Source organism: Chiloscyllium plagiosum, unplaced genomic scaffold (genome assembly GCF_037043375.1).
Source record: "Chiloscyllium plagiosum isolate Xiang-an unplaced genomic scaffold, Cpla_swu_hap1 HiC_scaffold_50, whole genome shotgun sequence".
NCBI lineage: Eukaryota > Metazoa > Chordata > Chondrichthyes > Orectolobiformes > Hemiscylliidae > Chiloscyllium > Chiloscyllium plagiosum.
In genome coordinates, this window is record NW_028270188.1 from 11520001 (window position 1) to 11540825 (window position 20825).

Sequence of the window (20825 nt, forward strand, 5' to 3'; positions counted from 1 at the left end):
TAACCTACCAAGACACATTCCTCGACCCTGTTGTTACACATTTACTCCGAACCCACACATCCCTGAAAACTACAAACAATTTAGCATGGCTAATTTACCTGTCATGCACACCTTTGGATTGTGGGAGGAAACCAGCGAATCCAGAATAAGCTCATGCAGACACTGGAGAGCACGCACCGGGAAGCTATTGGGTTCAAAGGTCGCGGATGGTAGCTGTTAGTGTCTCTTGTACCCGATGTTGAATTCAGTTGGTTTAAACAGTATTTTGTGTATAAAGATTCTTTCAGTCACTGAGAGTTCTCTGGGTGTGGAAGAAGTGAAGTTGGGTGTTTTACAAAAGGTAATGAAGGCAAAGCTGTAGGAATTGGCAGACAGGCTGGAGTTGGGGTTGCGGTTGTTTGTGAGAAAATGATAGATGATTACAGCTATAGCTCAGCAATTACATTTGGTGGAAGTGCCATCAAAGTCTTTGGAAATGGCGAGAAGTCAATTTCAAATGAGGCACCGTGAACATGAGAAGGAATTGAAACAGTTTGAATTATGTTGAAAAGTAGAAATTAAAGAACAGGAAATGAAGAAGAAAGAGATTAAGAAAGAAGAAAAGCAGAGAGATTTAACTTCAAAGGTTAGTAATTAGAGAGGAAAGTGGGCATAGAAGGTGGTGATGAAGGTAGACGGTAGGCTGGATGAGGAGGATAGTGAGGATGAGCAACCCTATAGTAGCCAAAGGCTTGATGGGGTTATGTTTAAATACATCCAGACATTATCTAAATTTGATGAGAATGATGGGGGAGCCTTTTTAATTTCACTTGAGAAAGTGGCTAAACAAATGCAGTGCCCAGTGAACATGTTGATTCAAACAAAGCTGATTGGCATTTGCATCTCTATCGGAGGCGGTGTCTGGGGAGTAGGAGGAGGTGAAGAAAGCCATCTGAAGTGTACATGAGCTTGTGCCAGAAGCCGACAGACAGTGTTTCAGGAATCTAAAATAGCGTCCGTGGTTAAACGCACATTGAGTTTGAAAGAATCTAACAAAGTAAATTTGAAAGGTGGGTAAGGATATTAAAAACAGAGCAAAGTTGTGACACTCTCAGAGAGATTCTTATTTTGGAGAAGTTCAACAATTTACTTCCTGCAGTCGTGAGAAGTCGTGTGGAAGAGCAGACTGTTAAAACGGCAAGATTAGAAACTGTAATGGCTGATGATGATGATTGAGTTCAGAAATCAAAGTTTGGTTTCTGTGAGGGATTGAGAAGAATGTACGAGACCTTCTTAAAACATATCCCTGTGAGAGTAAGGTTTACTGGCATAGGCCAGGAGTAGCAGGTAAACAGGTTACAGCATTAAGAGATACAGAAGGATGTAACTCTTTTACGCTGAGACATGAGGAGATATGTCATTCAGAGGGACTATTGGAGAGCTGAGAAGTGCTCCATTACGTAATGTGTGGTCAGAGTGTCCAGTGGAAACATCAACAGATTTATTCCACAGTGAGGAAGGAGGCCTTGAGCTTGGCGTTGGCATTACAACATTTCAGCATTTAAATTGCGAATAACATACCTGAGACAAATCTTTATCACTGATCGTGACCCCTTAAAGCTTTTGGAGAAGTTTAGGGAGAAGAATACCAGCCTGCTTCAACTGAGCTTATTATTGCTGCCATTCAATTTGAAATTATACAGGTGACAGGGCGAGAAAAAGTAAGTTTTGACACGTTGTGGAGACTTGGATGAAGAAAGACAAAGGCATTCTGTGGCAGGAGTAAAATGACTGAAATCGAATCTAGTTGTAAACATTTGTATGCTCAGAGTCAATGTAATATATATATGCACCTCTTCCTCCGCTACATTGATGACTGCATTGGTGCCAACTCGTGCTACTGCGAGGAGGTTGAGCAATTCATCAACTTCACCAACACATTCCACCCTGACCTTAAATTTACCTGGACCATCTCTGACACCTCCCTTCCCTTCGTGGACCTCTCCATCTCCATTAATGACGACCGACTTGACACTGACAGTTTTTACAAACTCACCAACTCCCACAGCTACCTGGGTTACACCTCTTCCCACCCATCCTCTTGCAAAAATGCCATCCCATATTCCCAATTCCTCCGCCTCTGCCGTATCTACTCCCAGGAGGACCAGTTCTGCCACAGAACGCACCAGATGGCCTTCTTCTTTAGATAAGGTAAACAGTCAACGTCTTTTCCCCAGCATAGGCAAGTCGAAAATTACAGGTGCCCTCCAACGCACCACGTCCACATCCCGCACCTCCGCCCACTGACCCCACCCTTCCAACCGTTACAAGGACAGAACGCCCCTGGTGCTCACCTGTCACCCTAGCAACCTTCGCATAAACCAAATTATCCACCGACATTTCCGCCACCTCCCAACGAACCCCACCACCAGGGATATATTTCCCTCCCCACCCCTTTCCGCCTTCTGCAAAGACCGTTCCCTCCGTGGCTACCTGGTCAGGTCCACGCTCCACTACAACCCACCCTCCCATCCTGGCACATTCCCCTGCCCCTGCAGTAATTGCAAAAGTTGCGCCCACACCTCCTCCCTCACCTCCATCCAAGGCCCGAAAGGAGCCTTCGACATGCGGTCTCCTCTACATTGGTGAGTCTGGACGTCTCATAGCAGAACACTTTAGGGAACATCTCTGGGACACCAGCACCGGTCAACCACACCGCCCTGTGGCCTAACATTTCACCTCCCCCTCCCACTCTGCCGAGGACCTGGAGGTCCTGCGCCTTCTTCACCGCCGCTCCCTCACCACCAGAAGCCTGGAGGAAGAATGCCTCATCTTTCGCCTCTGAACACTTCAACCACAGGGCATCAATGTGGACTTGAACATTTTCCACATTTCCCCTTCCCCCACCTCACCCCAGTTCCAAACTTCCAACTCAGCACTGTACCCATGACTTGTCTTACCTGTCTATCTTCATTTCCACCTCTCCACTCCACCCTCCCCCCGACTGCCACCTTCATCCCCTCCCCTACTCACCTATTGTACTCTATGCTACTTTCTTCCCACTCCCACCTTCCTCTCACTTATCTCTCCACCCTTCAGGCTCTCTGCCTGTATTCCTGATGAAGGGCTTTTGCCCGAAACGTCGACTTTACTGCTCCTCGGATGCTGCCTGAACTGCTGTGCTCTTCCTGCACCACTAATCCAGAATCTGGTTTCCAGCATCTGCAGTCATTGTTTTTACCTATATATGCATTTCAGTCTACAAATAGAGGACGATTAGGAGGTCTAAAATCAATCCATCTTTGTATATTGATGGATCATTTTATTAAAGGAGGAGTTGTGAGTATACTATCACTGTAAAGAGGTTAGTTTCTCTTAGGTTGTTTTTGAAGAGAGGTTATAAAGGCAGAGGTGCAGAACTGCTGTCGAAACACTGTTTAAGTAAATAACTGAGGAGGCCTTTAGGTTTCATTAAACGGTGGTAACAATCGAAGGGCAGTGGCCAGTTCTCACACACCAGGTCTTCTCGTTTGGTTTTTAGCTGCAACATTCAGAAGCTGTTGGGGATCCCAGCAGGGTTGGGAGTTTCAATACATGATCCGTAGCTGCTTTTCTCGTTGAGATCTCTTGTTGATGTTGATTTCTCCTGGATCGGAAAATTGCATGTAAGAATCTGTATTTGAATATATCTTTGTGTCAAGCGGTGTATACCAAGAAGGTACGGTATCTATTGTTGTGTAAGTGTTCCAACATATAAGCCATCCCAAAATGTTCTTTCCTTTGATTGGATTTTAACTAAATCATTTGAATAGATTATATTATATTGTGCTTAATGTCGAGTGGTTTGACCAGTCACAACATATCTGGAATGCACACTTCCCATCTATATTCAAAATAAGGAAAGCTTTGGGTCTAAGCGGCCTTCTTAAAATATTTTGCGGGGATCTGTAGCCGAGGGGTTTTTGATTGACTCCAGTTATTGAAAAGTTAGTGGAGGAGTTGGGGAATGGTTTGCTGGAGGTTGTGCTGTGAGTTGCCTCAGACATTCAGGGAGACCTGAGGATTTGCTGACCCAACTCGGGATGGAGCATTGGGACTGTAGTTACAACATCTGGGTCTGTAACATGATCAACAAACGGAGCAGAGGCTGCAGAGAGGGGAAGCTCTGAAACCACGCGGTGAGGGTGTGTGGGGAAAGCGATCTGCGGTATCCACCCCGGGTTTTCCAGGAACAGCTTCCCAACTCCACCTAACCTAGGATCAAAGTGTGAGGGGACCCTGATTGAACAAGGAGCTGGTCACAGAGCGGTGTCACCTCCTTCAACATGACCTGCAGCTTCACACCAGGCGGAGGACGGTGCTGCAAGTGGCTGTTAGCGTCACAGTTTCATTCAGCTTCTATGATCCAGAACTTTCCAGGCAGGACTGGGTGACATATCCATCATTTCCCAGTATCTCAACATCAGTGTCACCATACGGTGACGGAGTATGTATATGGTGGATGAGGTCAACACATTGTTTCTCCCACAGCAGAGAGCTGCCGGGTGTATCAAGTATAGTGGGATTCCCGATGGTGTACATGGCATCTGCGGAGTAACTATATCAATAGGGAGAGGTAGAGGAACTGAAGGAGCTCTCTCTCTATTAATGTGACAGTGTGCCCATGCACAGTACTTCATGTTGGTGAATACCCACTGTCCTGGCAGCAATCACGGCCTCTTCATTCAGAAGCAGTCAGCCATTCCCATCGTCATCGGGTCTCCACGTAGAAAGAAATGAATATATCTTGGATAAAGGCCGTCCCCTTGATGCACATTTCAAAACATCATCCCCATCTCCAACCAACCACATCAAAGTATTACATGTGTACGGAGAGCAATGGGGTCACTTGGAGTGTCTGGGAGCTGACGATCAGGGATGGAGCAAAACCTCCCATGTCTGAACGGGTCTGAGTGAACCCCCCAGTACACAGTATCATTTAATCCTGTAATCCCTCTCCATTTCAGTCATATACTGCCTTCCATTATTCCTGTAAATGAAATGATAGATGATATCATGCTAAATTCGACCTGCCAAACTATTATCTATTACCTTTACCTCTCTGAATCTATTTGCAGACTCTCCACCCTCTCTTGGTAATTTAATCACTTCCTTACCACAGCGACATCACCAAACTCAGCATCTGTATATCTGTTCCATTCTCCTAATCATTAATATAGATTGAAAATAGTTGAGAACCCAGTGCTGGTCACTGTGTCACCCTACTGCTTACGTTCTGTCTAACTGATTGAGATTGATTTATCCTGAGTGCTTGCTTCCTGGATGATACCCAGGCCTCCCCCATTCCTATCCAACACAGTCGAAGGGCTGAATAAGAACAAGGAGCATCTGTGAGGAATCCAAACTCTCGATGAGGCTGATGTCAACGCGGCCTCTGTTCCACTTTCCTGCTATCTCTCCATCCTAAACCCTCGTCTCTTGTTGTATATTGTGCCACAGGAAAGAAAATTCTCTCCAAACCTACACTTTCAATTACATTTAGCATTTTACAGATCTCAATGAAATCTCCTTTTATTATTATAAACTCGACAGTATAGGCCTAAACTGCTCAATTTCTCTTCATAAGACAAACACTTCAAATATGGAATCAATCTAATGAAGCTCTTCTGAATTGCCTACAATGCAAATACCTCATTCTGTAGGACACCCAAACTGTACTCCAGTTGCAGCCTTGCATAGCTACAGCAACACTCCCCACTTTTCTACTCTATCCTTTTATAAATAAACACTGAAATTATGCTTGCATTTCTCATTACTTGAAGTACCCACAAGCAGGTTTTCTGTGATATGCAAGCAGGCACCCAGATCCCTCTGCACCTAAACACTTTGAACTTTCTCTCCATTTAGATAATAATTTGTCTTTTTATTATACTGGCCAACTTGAATAGCCCCATATTTATTCACTTTAATGTTCCTTGCCAAATGTTGGCCCATTCACACAACCTATCCATGTAATTTTAAATCTCTTGCATTATAATTCTGAAGTAATTTCTCACCAATGTTAGTGTCATCTGAAAATGTCGTATCGTATTTTCTATCCCGTCAACCGAGTACAGTAATACTATTGATTGCAAATGAGAACTGAAATCAATGGCACACCACAAATTGCATTTTCCAAAATAAAATGACACATTTATTCCATCTGACTGCATTTTGTTGGTTAACCAATCCTCTATACAAGCTAATAAATTACTCCCAAACCCATGTTGTCTGATCTTACCACTTACACTTTGGAGAAGTGACACATCCAATGCCTTCAGGAAGACCAGATACATTCCATCTCCAGGAATCCTACTATCCACCTTGCTTGTCATATCTTTAAGTAACTCAAGCAAACACTTCAAACTCGATTTAACCTTTGTAAAACCATGTTGACTCCAATGGATTTTGGTTTAACTTTGCAAATGTCCTCAACAATGGATTCTAATAATTGTCTTAAATTACAATAGTTTATCATTACGTTTTACGCCCAAATGTAACAGTTATTATAATTTCTTCCCTTTTGAAAACCTTTACGTTTTCTTTGAATTTCTGTTTAATGGGCAAAAGGTTTTAAGATATCAGCTCCAATTGCTGTTTGAGGCATGTGTGACTGACTGCTGGTGTACAATCTCGATGGGCTGACGTCTTTCTGGTGTTCCCATGCTGATGTCTCCAAGGCCAGAATGACCTTCTCCCATTGATGCGTTAGGGGGTTGGGGGCTTATGGAATCCTCCTGTTGCTGGGTAACATTTTGAGGGACTGATGGGGCTTCTCATATTTCCCCATAACAGGTGGAGATACTGAACGGTTTCTGCATGTATCCTGGAGATGGGACCGAGGGAGTGATTGGTCTTCTCTTGTTCCCATACAACAGACATGTGTCTGAATTACCTCTTCCTTTCTCATGAAAGAAGTCACAGATCGTTTTTATCCTTATCCAACACCCTTGCAATAGACTCGGTGGGTCTGAATGACCTCCTGTTATCCCAGTGTAACAAGCTCGAGTCACTGTGTGACCTCTTCCAGTTCCTATGTTACAGACTTGAGGAGGCTGAATGGACTGATCCTGTTACTGTTTAACAGGATACTGGTGCAGCATGGCCTACTGTTATAGGCTCAAGGGGCTGATTGGCCTCCTTCTGTAAATGTATATCAGGCTCCAGGGGCTGACTAGCCTCGTCCTGTTTTGGTGTAACAGGCTCGAAGGCCTTAATATCCCCCTGTTGTTCCTGTGTAACAGGCTGGAGAACGGAATGGTTCCTCCACTATCTGCGTAATTTGCTTCACTTGTTGGCTCCTTCTGTCATCTATGTTGAAATAGGACACTCTTTAATTTTTGTAAACTCCAATGGCTACTGGGTCAACCTGATCACCCTTTCGTTATAAGATAGCACCTTCATTTCAAGAATCAGCTGAGGGAACCATCTCTGAGCTGCTTCCAATATAACAACATCCTTTCTTCATTGAAGAGATTAAATCTGTACACACGACTCCAGATGTGATCTCACTAAGACCCTTTACAGCAGCAGCAACACTTTACCAGCCTGTTGTAAGGTTCCCACCCAGGTTAGAGCTCTCTCAGCTCTCTGGAGGAATAAAGACCATTGTTGGAAGATCATTGTCCTTCTCTACTCCATCAGCATAACGGGAGATTTGGAGAAATTAATGTTTGAGAAGATCATAAATGATGTGGTGAGATGATCTCTACCATTAATCTCCCCAGAGCCCACGTCGCTCAGATTCTACAGAATCTTGTAAGGTGGAGCGCAAAAACAGCAAGGAGGAGCAAACATTAATGGGAGTTATATATCAAAGTGAAAGCTGCAGTACAAATGCTGGACATGTTATAAAACAGGAAATGAGATATTCACCTTTGTGGCGACTGCAGTAATAATTTACTGTTTAAATTATATCTAAACTGTGTTAACCCAATTGAATGCTAATGCTGGGAAAAATGGATTTCGTGACCACGTGCGAGATGGTTTACATGAACATTATGTCGAGCACTGAGCTCGAGATCAGGTTATTTAGGAAATGGTGTTGAGTGAGCAGAAGAGCTAATTGAAAATTTTGCTGGAAAGTACCTTTTGGGAACAGTGACCACAATGTATTGGTTTTCTTTTATGCTGTTTGAGTACACGGCAGTTTTTGTTTTATTTGAAGTAACCATTATAAATCTGAGTCATGCAAGCCATGAAGGAGTGATGAGAAAGTGGGGACGACAGATGCTGGAGATCAGAGTCGAAGAGTGTGATTCTGGAAAAACACAGTCAGGCAGCATACTAAGAGCAGATAAATCGATGTTTCGGGCATAAGCCCTTCATCAGGTATGAAGCTTATGGGCCAAGCGGACTGGGGGATAAATGAGAAGGGGGTGCGACAGGGGGGAGGTTAGCAGGGATTGCGATAGGTAGATGAAGGTGGGGTTGAAAGTGATAGGTGACGAAGGGAGACAGAACACCTCAACTACTGCATCCATTAAACCCAATGTGTTCTTCTCTATATTGGCGAGACAGAACATCAACTTGTGGATCATTTCAGAGAACATCTCTGGGACAGCCACATTGAACACCTCCATTGCCTTGTGGCTGAGCACTTTAACTCCCCTTCCCACTCTGCCAAGGACATGAGGGGCCTAGGCCTGATCCATCACCAAACCTGAGCCACCAGAAGCCATGAGGAAGAAAGCCTCCTCTTCTGTCTTGGGACCCTCCAACCACAGGGGATCATAGTGGATTTCACCATTTCTCCATTTCCCCTAATCCCACCTTATCTCGCTCCAACCTTCCAAGTCAGCACCGCCCTTTTGAATGTTACTATGTGTCCACCTTCCTTCCTATAAATCTGGTCTACCCTACTCTCCGATTATCACTTTCAACCCCACCTTCATTTACCTATTAGATGAAAGGAGGCAGCTTAGAAAAATGCCAAGTGTTGCAGTAAGCCAGTGGATTCAGAGAAATGTAGGACCCAGCAAAGGATGGCTAAGAAACTGAGAAGAAAATCAAAAAGAGAACGGCATTTAGCCAACCTGGATAAGGTTATAAAATATTATCCAACAGTTTAAGAAAGGATGAATTTGGAGAGTGGAGAACTACAGACCAGTCATCTTGCCATCCACAGTCAGGTGTCTGTTGGACAAAATTACAAAGAACATGCTACTAGATAATTAGAAGGTAATAACATAACTGGGGAGTGTGGGAATGTATCGATGAAAGGAAAACCAGAAGTAGCAAACATTTTTTTAGAATGGTTTGAAGATGATTCTTGTGGACATAGGCAATGAACAACCAATGTATAACATATAGCTGGATATTCATGAGCTTTTCTTTTCAAAGAACTCACACAGTAAGCTCATAAGAAAAGTTAAAGCGAGAGGTATTGAGAAGAATATATGCAAATGGGAAAGTAAAAATTAGGTTTACATTCATGTGAATGTAATTGGAATAGAGAGGATGTCGTGCACCAGCTGCATTGAGTGTTCATGAGACTACACTTAGAGTGTTTTGTATCGTTCGGAGTCCCAATCTAAGAAAGAATGTATTGACTACAGAGGAACTGCAAAAGGTATTATCCAGATTAATCCCTAAAATGGCAAGATTGTCTGATGTGGAAACTCAGCCTGTGATCTCGAGTTTCAAAACATGAGAGGTGATTGCAGTGAAACTTAGAAACATAGAGTGTACTGAATAACAGAGGGACATGGAGAAGTACAAGTAGGCGAGATCAGGAAGAATCCCACGATATTCTACACGGACAAGTAGAACAGAATAATCAGCAAACAGTTAATCTGTGTGTCAAGCTGGAGAACATTGATGGATTGTTACATGAGACCTTCACATCTATTTTACTTGGGAGAAGGAGGAGGCAGCTACAGAATTCAAGAAGATGGACTAGGAAGCTCTTGAACAGATTGATGTAAAATACGAGCAGGGATTTGAGGTTTGTTCTGTACACATTTGGTCCAATCTCCGTGTCTGAATGAGTTGTATCACAGGCGGCTGTTGGGGTCAAGGGAGGAAAGACCCTGACTGAATATTTTAATTAGAATCTGACCATAGGGGAGGTGTCAGAGAACTGGAGAACGACTTCACAGTAAGGGTTGGAGAGATTGACCAGGGAACTATAGACGAGCGAGTATTAGATCACTGTTTAGGAAAATACTGGAGAAAATAGGGAAGGAAAATTGAACTCCAATCAGAGTTGCAAGGTTTGACCAGGGATAATCATCATGACTTTATCAGGAGGAAGTCACATGTAATGGATTTGATTGAATTAGTTTGAGGAGGTCGATTGTTTAGTATTGTAGGAAGGTCTTTGGCAAATTTCCACCTGGGAAACTGAAAAATAATGTAAAATCTCACAATATGATGGATAAGTTGCCAAATTACAACGACATTTGTCTTAGTAGCAGGAGAGAGAGGGTGGTGGGAGAAGGCTGTTTGTGTGACTGAAGACCAATGTATCCTAGTGTACCACAGGAATCAGTGCTGTGTCCCTTATTGTTTGTGATATTCATAAAAAAGATGTGAATGTGGAAGGGGCCAGATGGAGATCGGGGGAAGATGTGATAAGTAAGTGTATGTTTGACATAAAGATTGGCTGGGTGGTTCGCAGTAAGGAGGAAGGCCTGAAGTTACAGGAAGATGCAGATGGAATGGTCAGATGGGCAAATCAATAGCAGATAGAATGTAACCCTGATAAATATGGGGTGATGCACTTTGGGAGAAGGAACCAGGCAGGGGAGGACACAATGAATGGCAGCACACTGGGAACCTCAGAGTGTGCTTCTCCACACATCCCTGAATGTGACTGGACAGGTTAATGGGCTAGTTAAGAAGTGGACCTTGGGTGTTGTGTTTCCTAATCAGGGCGTAGATTATAAGAGCAATACAGGGCTTTGGTTCGTCCAAAATGGAGTACTGTATGTAGTACTGGGAGCCACATTCCAGGAAGGATGTGATTGTACTGGAGAGGGTGCAGAAGGGATTCACCAGGATGTTCCCTGGGATGGACTATATCAGCTATGGAGAGAGGCTGGATAAGCTCGGGTTGTTTACTTTGGAGCAGAGAAAGCTGAGGGGCCTGTGATTCAGAAGGATAAGATGATGAGCGACACGGACACGGTGGATAGACAACAGATGTTCCTTTTAGTCAGAGGGTCAAGAACAAGCGAGCACACTTTTAAAGTGAAAACTTTGAGGTTCAGAGAGGATTTAAACTTTTTTTTCACTGAGAGGTTATTGTGTTCTGGGATTACTTCCTGAGAGGGGAATTATCACGGGTAACCTCACAATCATTAAAAAGTACTTGGACGAGCATTTGGAAGTGTAATGACATTTTAGGCTATGGGCCTGCTGGAGGGAATTGGGACTAATATTGATCGTGCTGTACTTCTCTAGGCACAGAGTCTATGCTCCTGTGAGTGTATGGTGTGGAGGGTCAATTATTGAGCAGCTGAAGGCAGGGATTGATGAGTTTCAGAAGAATATATTCACAAGGGTTATAAGAGTGAACTGTAATAACTTGTTAAATCATGTCAATGTGAGAAATATGAGAAAACAAGTGCAGTTTCATTACAGGCTGAAACCAGAGAATGGAGAATGGGGAACAGGGAAATGGCAGAGCTATGAAGCTACTACTTCAGTTCCGTCTTCACAGAACTTTCTAATAATACAAGGAAAACCAAGTCTGGTGTGGGAAAATTATAGAGTACATGGAACATAGAACGTAGTAAGGAAATGGTTTCGGAGAAATTATTGGGGCTGAAAGTAATGGTCATAGATAACACTAACATAGATTTATGAATGGGAATTGTGTTTGAGAAACAGACTGGGAGACAAATGAAAGAGAAGCAATGGATGTAAAACATGTTGAGTTTTAGAAAAAAATGATAAAGCTCCAAGCCCAGTTTACAAAATCAAATCTGAGTGGATTGGGGCTAATGTATGGCCATGTTTCTAGCACGGGACAGCTGGCAGGAAACAGTTAATAGAAATAAACAGACTCGTCAGGCAACAGTCTGACATTGTCTCTAAGGTTCTGTAAGGTATAAGTCCTTCCACATCTAGTCAAGAAACGTTGGGGACAATTAAACAATTCACTGGAGAAGGAGATTCCACAAATCACCCCTGCCTCCATGATGGGAGAGCCCAGCACTTAAGTTTATAATATAAGGCTGATTCATTTGTAACAATCTTCAGTCAGAAGTGCTGAGTGGATGATCCATTTCAGACTATATCCCAGACTCCCCATCACCTTCCCTGAATATCTCCTGTCTCATCAGCAGGACGGACACAGCAGAAGTGGCGGCACATTGGGATATAGTTGGAAGGGAATTTCTCTTGGAGTCCTCAACACTGACTCTGTATCCCATAAAGTCTAATAGCATTAGTTTGCACATGGGAAAGGAAACCTCCTGCTGATTACCATGTACCAGCCTCTTTCAACTGAAGAATCAGTACTCCTCCATGCTGACCAACATTTGTAGGAAGCATTAAGGGTAGCACGGACACAAGATGTACTCTGGGTGGAGGCTTTCAATGTCCACCTCCAAGAGTATCTCAGCTACAGCATTACTGATCGAGCTGGCCGGGTCCTAAAGGATATAACTGCTAGACTGGTTCTGTGGCAGGTGGTGAAGGAACCAGCAAGACGAAAATACTGACTTGACCACAGCCTTACTAATCTGCCAGTTGCAGAAGTATCTGCCCATGACAGTATTGGTAAGAGTGACCACCGCATAGTCATTGTGGAGACAAAGTCACACCTGCGCATTGAGAATAAACTCCGCCATTTTGGGTGGTACTATCACGGTGCGAAATAGGACAGACTTCGAACAGAACTAGCAGCTCAAGTCTGGGTGTCCATAAGGTTCTGTGGTTCATCTATAGGAGCAGAATTGTACACCCACACGACCTCATGGCCTGGTATATCTCCCTCACAACAATTACCATCAATCCAGAGGATCATCATTGGTTCAATGGACGTTCAGGATGGCAGGAGCAGCACCAGGCATACCTGAAAATGAGGTGTCAGCCTGGTGATGCCACCAAACAGGACACCTTGTGCACCAAACAGCATAAGCAGTAAGTGATAGACAGAGCTAAGGATCAGAGCTAAGCACTGCAGTCCTTCCACATCTAGTTGAGAAACGTTGTGGACAATTAAACAATCCAGTGGAGGAAGAGATTCCACAAATAACCCCTTCCTCCATGATGGAAAAGACTAGCACCTCAATGTATAAGATAAGGCTGATGCATTCGCAACAATCTTCAGTCAGAAATCCTGAGTGGGTGATCCATCTCAACCTCCTCCAGTGGTCCACAGCGATTCAGTTACCAGTCATCAGCCAATGAGATTCAGTCCACGCGATATCCAGAAACGGTTGGAGATACTGGATATTCCAAAGGGTCCATACTCTGACAACATTCTGCCAATAGTACTGAAAACTTGTGCTCCATAACTTGCCACTCCCCTAGCCAAACTGTTTCAATCCAGTTACAACAATGACATTTCCCTGGTTATGTGAAAAAGTACCCCAAGCATCTCCTGTATATAAAAAGCAGAACAAATCCAATCCGGCCAATTCCCACCCCATCAGTCTACTCTCGATTATCAGTAAAGTGGGGGAAGATCTCAGTGCTTTTAAACAGCACCTGCTCAGCAATACCGTGGTCAATGGCGCCCAGTTTGGGCTCCACCAGGGCCACTCAGCTCCTGACCTCATTATCGTGGTTCAAACATGGACAAAATAGCTGAATTCCAGAGGTGGGATGAGAGTGATAGCCCTTTAAATCAAGGCTGCCTTCGACCAAGTATGGTATCAAGGGGCTTTAGCAACACTGGAATCAAGGGGTATCAGGGGCAAACTCCCTGCTGGTTAGAATCATACCTAACACGTAGGAAGGTGGTCATGGTTGATGAAGGTCACTTAACTCAGCTCCAGGACAAGTCTGTAGGAGTCCCTCGGGCAGTGGCCGAAAACTTCTTCAGGGCTGCTTTATTAATGACCTTCCCTCCACTTTAAGGTCAGAAGTGGGGATGTTCGCCAATGATTGTACAATGTTCTGCAACATTTGTGGCTCCTCAGATACAGAAGCAGTCCATGTTCAAATATGACAAGATCTGGAGAGTATCCAGGCTGACAAGTGCCAAGTAATATTCAGGCCACACAAATGCCAGACCATGACCATCACCAATAAAATACAATCTTACTTGCCCCTTGGCATTCAATGGTGTTACTATCACTGAATCCCCCACTATCAAAGTCCTGGTGGGTAATCATTACTCAGAAACTCACTGGTCTCGCCACATAAACACAGTAACTATAAGAGCAGGTCCAAAGCTAGGAATACTGCGGCGAGTAAGTCACGTCCTGACTTCCAAAATTCTGTCCATACTCTGCAATGCATAAGTCAGAAGTGTGATGGAAGACTCCCAATTTGCCTGGATGATTGCAGCCCCAACAACACTGAAGAAGCTTTATACCATTCAGGACAAAGCAGCCAGTTTGACTGTCCCTTCATCCACAATGCTCCACCATCAACACTCAGCAGCAGCAGCAACAGTGTTTTACTATCTATATGCTGCAATGAAATGATTCGCCAAAGATCCTCAGAGTCCATCTTCCCAACTCACGACCACGTCAATCTAGGTCAAAGGCTGCAGATGTATGGAAACACTGTCATCTTCAGGTTCCCCTCCATGCCATTCACCATCCTGACTTGAAAATATACCATCGCTCCTTCATAGTCGCTGGATCAGAATCCTGGAATTCCCTCTCTAATGGCATTGAAGGTCAATTGGCACGCTGAGCAGTGTACATAGACCCACCAAGTGGGGCGCTGCAACATTAAAAAGGATCTGCATCTCCTTGTACACCAGACGCTGAAAGTAATATTGCAGAAACAGAAAGCAGTGAGGAAGATAAATGGTGCATTGACCTTCATTTCAGGGGGATGCGAGTCCAGGAGAAAGGGTGTCTTACTGCAGCTGTACAGGGTCTGGTGAGACCCCATCTCGAACATTGTGCAGTATTGTGTGTAGTTTTGGTCTCCTCACTTCATAAAGGACAAACCTGACATTGATGGAGAGCAGTGAAGGATGACCAGACTGGTCTCTGGGATGACGGGCTTGTTGTGGGAGCAGAGATTGGGGAAACTGGGCCAGTATTCCACGGGGTTTAGGAAAATGAGTGGAGATCTCAGTGAAATATACAAAACTCTGACAGGGTGAGTCAGATTTGAAGCAGATCACTCTGCGTTGAAATGAGAATAAATGTCTGCACTCAGACTGGTGAACCTGGGGAATTCGCTCGCACCTGGAAACCGAGACATTGATTATAGGTAAGGATTTAGAGACAGTAAAGGGGTGGTGGGAGAGCAGGAGTACGGTGTGGAAATGAAGGGCCAACCATCATTACTTTGAATTGGGTAGCAAACTCGATGGACCAAATGGCTCAATGTGTTGTATGACCTACTCCTTTCCCGCTATTTCTGTACAGTCTGTGGGAAAGCTCTGTAAATGTTGTCACAAGCTCTCAGATGTTAGGAAGGAGGTCTCTGCAGTGTCGACAGGACTGTGTTCCCATTCCCTTTTCCGATAATGATGCTGAGGCCGGATGTTCTGTCCGGTTTCATCCTTTCAGACCTCGGAGTAGTTAGATTCAAATGAGTGCCTGGATTGACCGTTTCAGAGACCATTGAAATGTTTATCACATGTCAGGGTCTTTGGAGTCAGTTTTAGGCCAGCCCAGGAAATCACGGGAGATTCACTTCCTAAAGTACATTGGAGAAGGAAATTCTGTTTACAATCGATATTGGCTCCAAGGTCACTGTTACTGATCCCAGATTTTAGATCACGATATTTTATTAATTGCTTTTAACATCCACCCGCTGCCAGAGCATTAGCCTGGTCTGTATTAGTAATCCAGTGACATTTCCACAACAGCACCATCTCCACATGGGGACCTATTGGAAACCACACTGAGCTGGTTATTTCTGTGCTGTTTGACAGCTCTGTCAAAAAGAACTCCCACCGATTTGACTGTCGTGATGGGACTGAGGGGGTGGTAATTGGTCAGATTGTAATTATTCCCGTTTTAGGGGACGGGACTGAGCTGAGTAATTTTCCACGTTGCCAGCGAGATGTCGGAGTTGGAGCTGGAATGAAACAGCTTCCCCAGGGACACAGCTTGTTGTGCAGCACAAGTCTTCAGTCCGATTGCAGGAATGGGGTCAGGGCCCATTGCTTGTGTCATATCCACTGTGTTCAGCTGTTTCTTCATGTCACCTGCAGCAATTGAAATTGGTTGAAGACTGACATCTGTGATTCTGTGGGCATCATGATGAGAGTGAGGTGCATCATCGACTCAATACTTCTGGCAGAGGATGGTGCAGATGAAAAATCCTTATCTTTTACACTGATGTGCAGATATGTTCCATTATTTCGGATGGGGATGTTTGTGGAGACCTTGCCTCCAGTCATTCGTTTAATTGTCCATCACTATTTTATAACTGAACGTCACAGGACTGCAGGGCTTCGTTCAGATCTGTTGGTCAAGTCTGGTAGCTTTAATGAATTAGCATCAGGTTAAAGTTCTGACATGTTCACCCACGCTCGTCACTGAACCATAGATGGTGTTGATGGCAATGACAGACTGAAGTGTTATCCTGGCAAAAAGTTTCAGGTTGTGGTTGAATGCAGGTCTGCTTCTCCTGTTGCTGTGGTCCAGCAGTTTCGAGCTGCAATAGCTGCAATGCAATTCTGTTGTCTGTTCCCCAATTCTCACTGAGACCTATTCACCCATCAGCCCTGCACTCAGTGATCTAACCTGTTTTCTGATGTGGAAATACTTCCATTTTCAAACTCTCATTCTGCTGAGGGTCTGTCTCCCCGGGTCTTGCTTCCAATCTGATACATTCCGCAAAAGCATTTAACTGATCTTAATTCAAATGTTTAATTCACCTGAATCTTTTTCCTTGAGAAATACCATCTTCTGTGTTTAAAGTGAATGTGTTACCTCTGTTTCTCTCCCTGACCACGATTAAGAGCTCTGCAGTGTCAGTAATGCCAGCGTTATGTAGTTTCAGAGCCAATGAATTCTCTGGATTCCCAATCATCTTCACCACATTGTATATTTTCTCTTTTGGTTTGATGCCTTGTAACTCATGGCTGCCTTGTCCTCCCATGAGTATGTTTCATCTTCTTGGGGTTGCATTCTGGTATTATCTTCCGAATTATCCCCAGAACCTCCTCCCATTGCGGTTCCATGGTATTTCCTGCTCAGCTCCCCTTCCAATTACCTCTGGCCAGCTACAGCCGCATGTCTTTGTAGTTACATTGCTTAATTATAACCACATTACATCTTGAAGAGTGCATTAGATATAAACTGAAAGAAGGAGTTTTAAGAGATGGTACACGAAGAATAATTGGTGGATTTCTTAACTAGATACAAAGGGAGAAACAAAGGAGAGGATATTGATATGGAGATGTGGAAAATGAGAAAACTACATTATCGAAAGAAATAGATGAACATCCCCCAATGTTTTGGCAATGCCTGAGTGCTGTGGTCCTTTGTACATTGCATGTACAACAGAGAAATATGTTCAAATGCTGAGTCTGATGCCAGAATATTTATCTCCGATTATATGACAGACACTAACTTTGGAAAGAAAACAACAGACCAATATATTCAAGGGGATTAACTGAAATAAGTTGGGACACTAGAATCAAGAAGTTGGAGCACACATCCTGGTAAGAATGAGAGAGTAGAGTTGGGAATTCCAGAAAAGGAGGGAACGTTGAGAGGATCAAATCATGTTTTAATGTTTTATCAATTTTATACATCATATGCATCATTTTTCGTTAACTGTGTCTCTGTTGTTCATTTATAATGTGTTGTGCACATGTAAAAAATGTTACTTAACTGCACACACATTGATTAAACAGTGTATATAAAATCACTTTTCCACCATTGAAACTGTCCTGTTGTCGTGTTACAAGGATACATGAACACCAACTCGCCACCAAAAGACATGACACACTATCACTATGTTCCATACATACAGATAAAGCAAGGCACTACTTTGACTGGGACAAAGCACACACACACACACATGCTAAGACACGCAAGGACCTTCTTAGAGGAATGGCATTCTAACCAGAAGTCCATCAATAAACGGATCGATTTAGATCCTGTCTACATTGTCTTGTTAAAATAACCGGAAATGACATCACCCACTTTAAGAAACCAGGATCTATAAATAGAGAGGCGGGACATACCACCAGAGCTTCAGCGGAGACTCTCACTGATGATGTCACCTAACCATGGTGACGAAACTTCTGAAAACAAACCTTCAAGCTCAGCGAGCTAACTTGCACACATATAAATTGTTTATTAGTGGAATTTAGGAGTTCTCTGTCGCTCACGTTTTAACAAATTATGATGTGAGGTGAGCTTTTCTGGGTGTGTGGTTTTAATTAACAAAGGGATTCGACATTGATGTCATAACAGTTTGGGGCCTTGTTATATGGGATTTGGACAGACGTGAACAGATTTGGGATACAAAAGGTCCCAGCAAATTCCAAGTCTTTGCAATTAGTGATTTTGATCTTCAAATAAAACCAGTGGGAAAATTCGTTTAATTTTGTTACTTGTGGTTGATTAAATCAAAAGTGAGGGAAATGGCTTTTAACATTACTAAAGAGGTTCCTAAATTTTCTAAGGAAGTTTAGAAGGACAGAAGGAGGACATTTTTTAGAATTAGCAAATAGTTTGGAATTGGGTTTAGCCAGGAAGAAAAGGGAAGCTGAAATTGTAATGGAGTTGGTTAAGCACTTTGATGTATCAGAGAAATAGGCAACTGCAGTAGAGTTATAAAAACTTAAATTGCAAATGTGGCAACTGGAAATAGAAGATAAATAAAGGGAAGGAAACAGAGAGAGAAGAAACAGAAAGAGAGGTAAAAGAAAGAGAGTGAGTATTTGAAATTCAGAAGTTGGGAATTAGACAAGAAAGTTAAATTAACAGAATGGAGGTGAAGGGAGAACATAGGGATGTATAAAACTATGTAAATAACTTGCCATTTTTCGTTGAGAAAAATGTCAAAACCTTTTTTATTTCATTTGAAAAAAATGGCTCGGCAGATGACGTGTCCAGTGAACTTGTGGGTAATGCTAGTTCAGACTAAGCTGGTGGGCACAGCTGGTGAGATAGATGCAGCGCTATCAGATGGGGGGTAAAGAGATTATCAAGATGTCAAATTGGCAATTTTGATTGGTTATGAATTGGTACTAGAAGCATATAGACAGAAGTTCAGAAAAATAGAGACGGAACCAGGTCAGTCTTATATTGAGTTTGAAAGAAGTAACCACAGTCATTTTGATAGGTTGGTGCTGGCCTAAAAAATAGATAAGGCCTGTGAGGCTTGACGGAAGATTAATTTGCTGGAGAAGATAAAAGACTCACTTACAGAGATAGTAAGAATTAATGTGAATGTACCGAAAGTTCAAGAAGTGAGAAGCACGTCAGAAAGGGCAGGTAAATATGCACTGGGGCATGGGATGATATTTAATTTCTGGCAGGATTTTCATCCTGTGAGGGATAGAAATTGGGAGAAGGCAAGATCACACATTACAAAGCGAAGAGTAACGCACAATACTTTACCACAGGTGAAAAAGAAGCCCAAAGAGGTTGAAAGGTGATGAAAGGCCTCAGGTGTTCTCACTATAAGGGAGTGGAAAACATAAAATGACAGTGCCAATGGTTTCAGAAGGGCACTGGGAAAAGGTGGTTTCACTGCAGTAAGCTGGGACACACCGTGATGGGCGTTGAATGAAGGCACTTTGAGGAAAGATGTGGTAGAAGAGGCTAAGCCCAGCGGAATCAGAGAAACTGGTAAAGGAGACCCCAAGAAAAGCCGAGGATCATGCAGGAGAGTGCACAGCCGAGGTAAGGGCTGGTTATGGAGTTAGTACCTGATCTCTGAAAGAATTCGCCTCTGTAGATAAAGTTTACTCAGAAAGAACAGGGGAAAAAGGACAAGAAGATATAATTTTGTGAGATTTGGGATCTGCTCAGTCTCTAATAGTTGAGAGGTGAGGCGCCGGAAAAACACAACAGAGCAGGCAGCGTCCGAACTGCAGGACAATCGAATATCAGGCAGAAACCCATCGTCAGGAATATGGTGGGGGGACAAGGGGGCTGAAAGATAAATACGAGGGTAGTAGCTGAGCTGGTTGGAGGGTCAATGGGAAGGCAATAAGAAGATGTAGGTGGGAGTGATAGTGATATGTCAGAGGGGAGGGTGGAGTCGATAGGTGGGAAAAAAGATGGCCAGTTAGGGCGGTTCAAGAGAGCAGTGCTGGGTTGAACGGTTGGATCTGGGAGAGGTTGGTGGAGGGGAGATCTGAAATTTGGTGAAGTCAACGTTGATGTACAGTTTGAGGGTTCCAGCTGTCCTACCACCGATAGGTGTCCTATCACCCTCCTGTCCGCTTATCACCATCACACCCCACCTGCATCTACCTATCGCCTTCCAAGCTCTCTTCCACCCAGCTCCACCCCCACCCTCAAATTTATTTCTCAACCTCCTTCCCCCTCCCTTACCTCCCACTTCCTGATGAAGGATTTATGCCTGAAACGTTAAGTCTCCGGCCCATCGGATGCTGCCGATGTGCTGTGCTTTTCCAACCCCACACTTTTCAACTCTGATCTCCAGCATCTGCAATCCTCACTTTCCCTCGGCCGCTAATAGTAAGAGATGAAAGTATTTTCACTCTTTCTGGCATGTTAATCAAG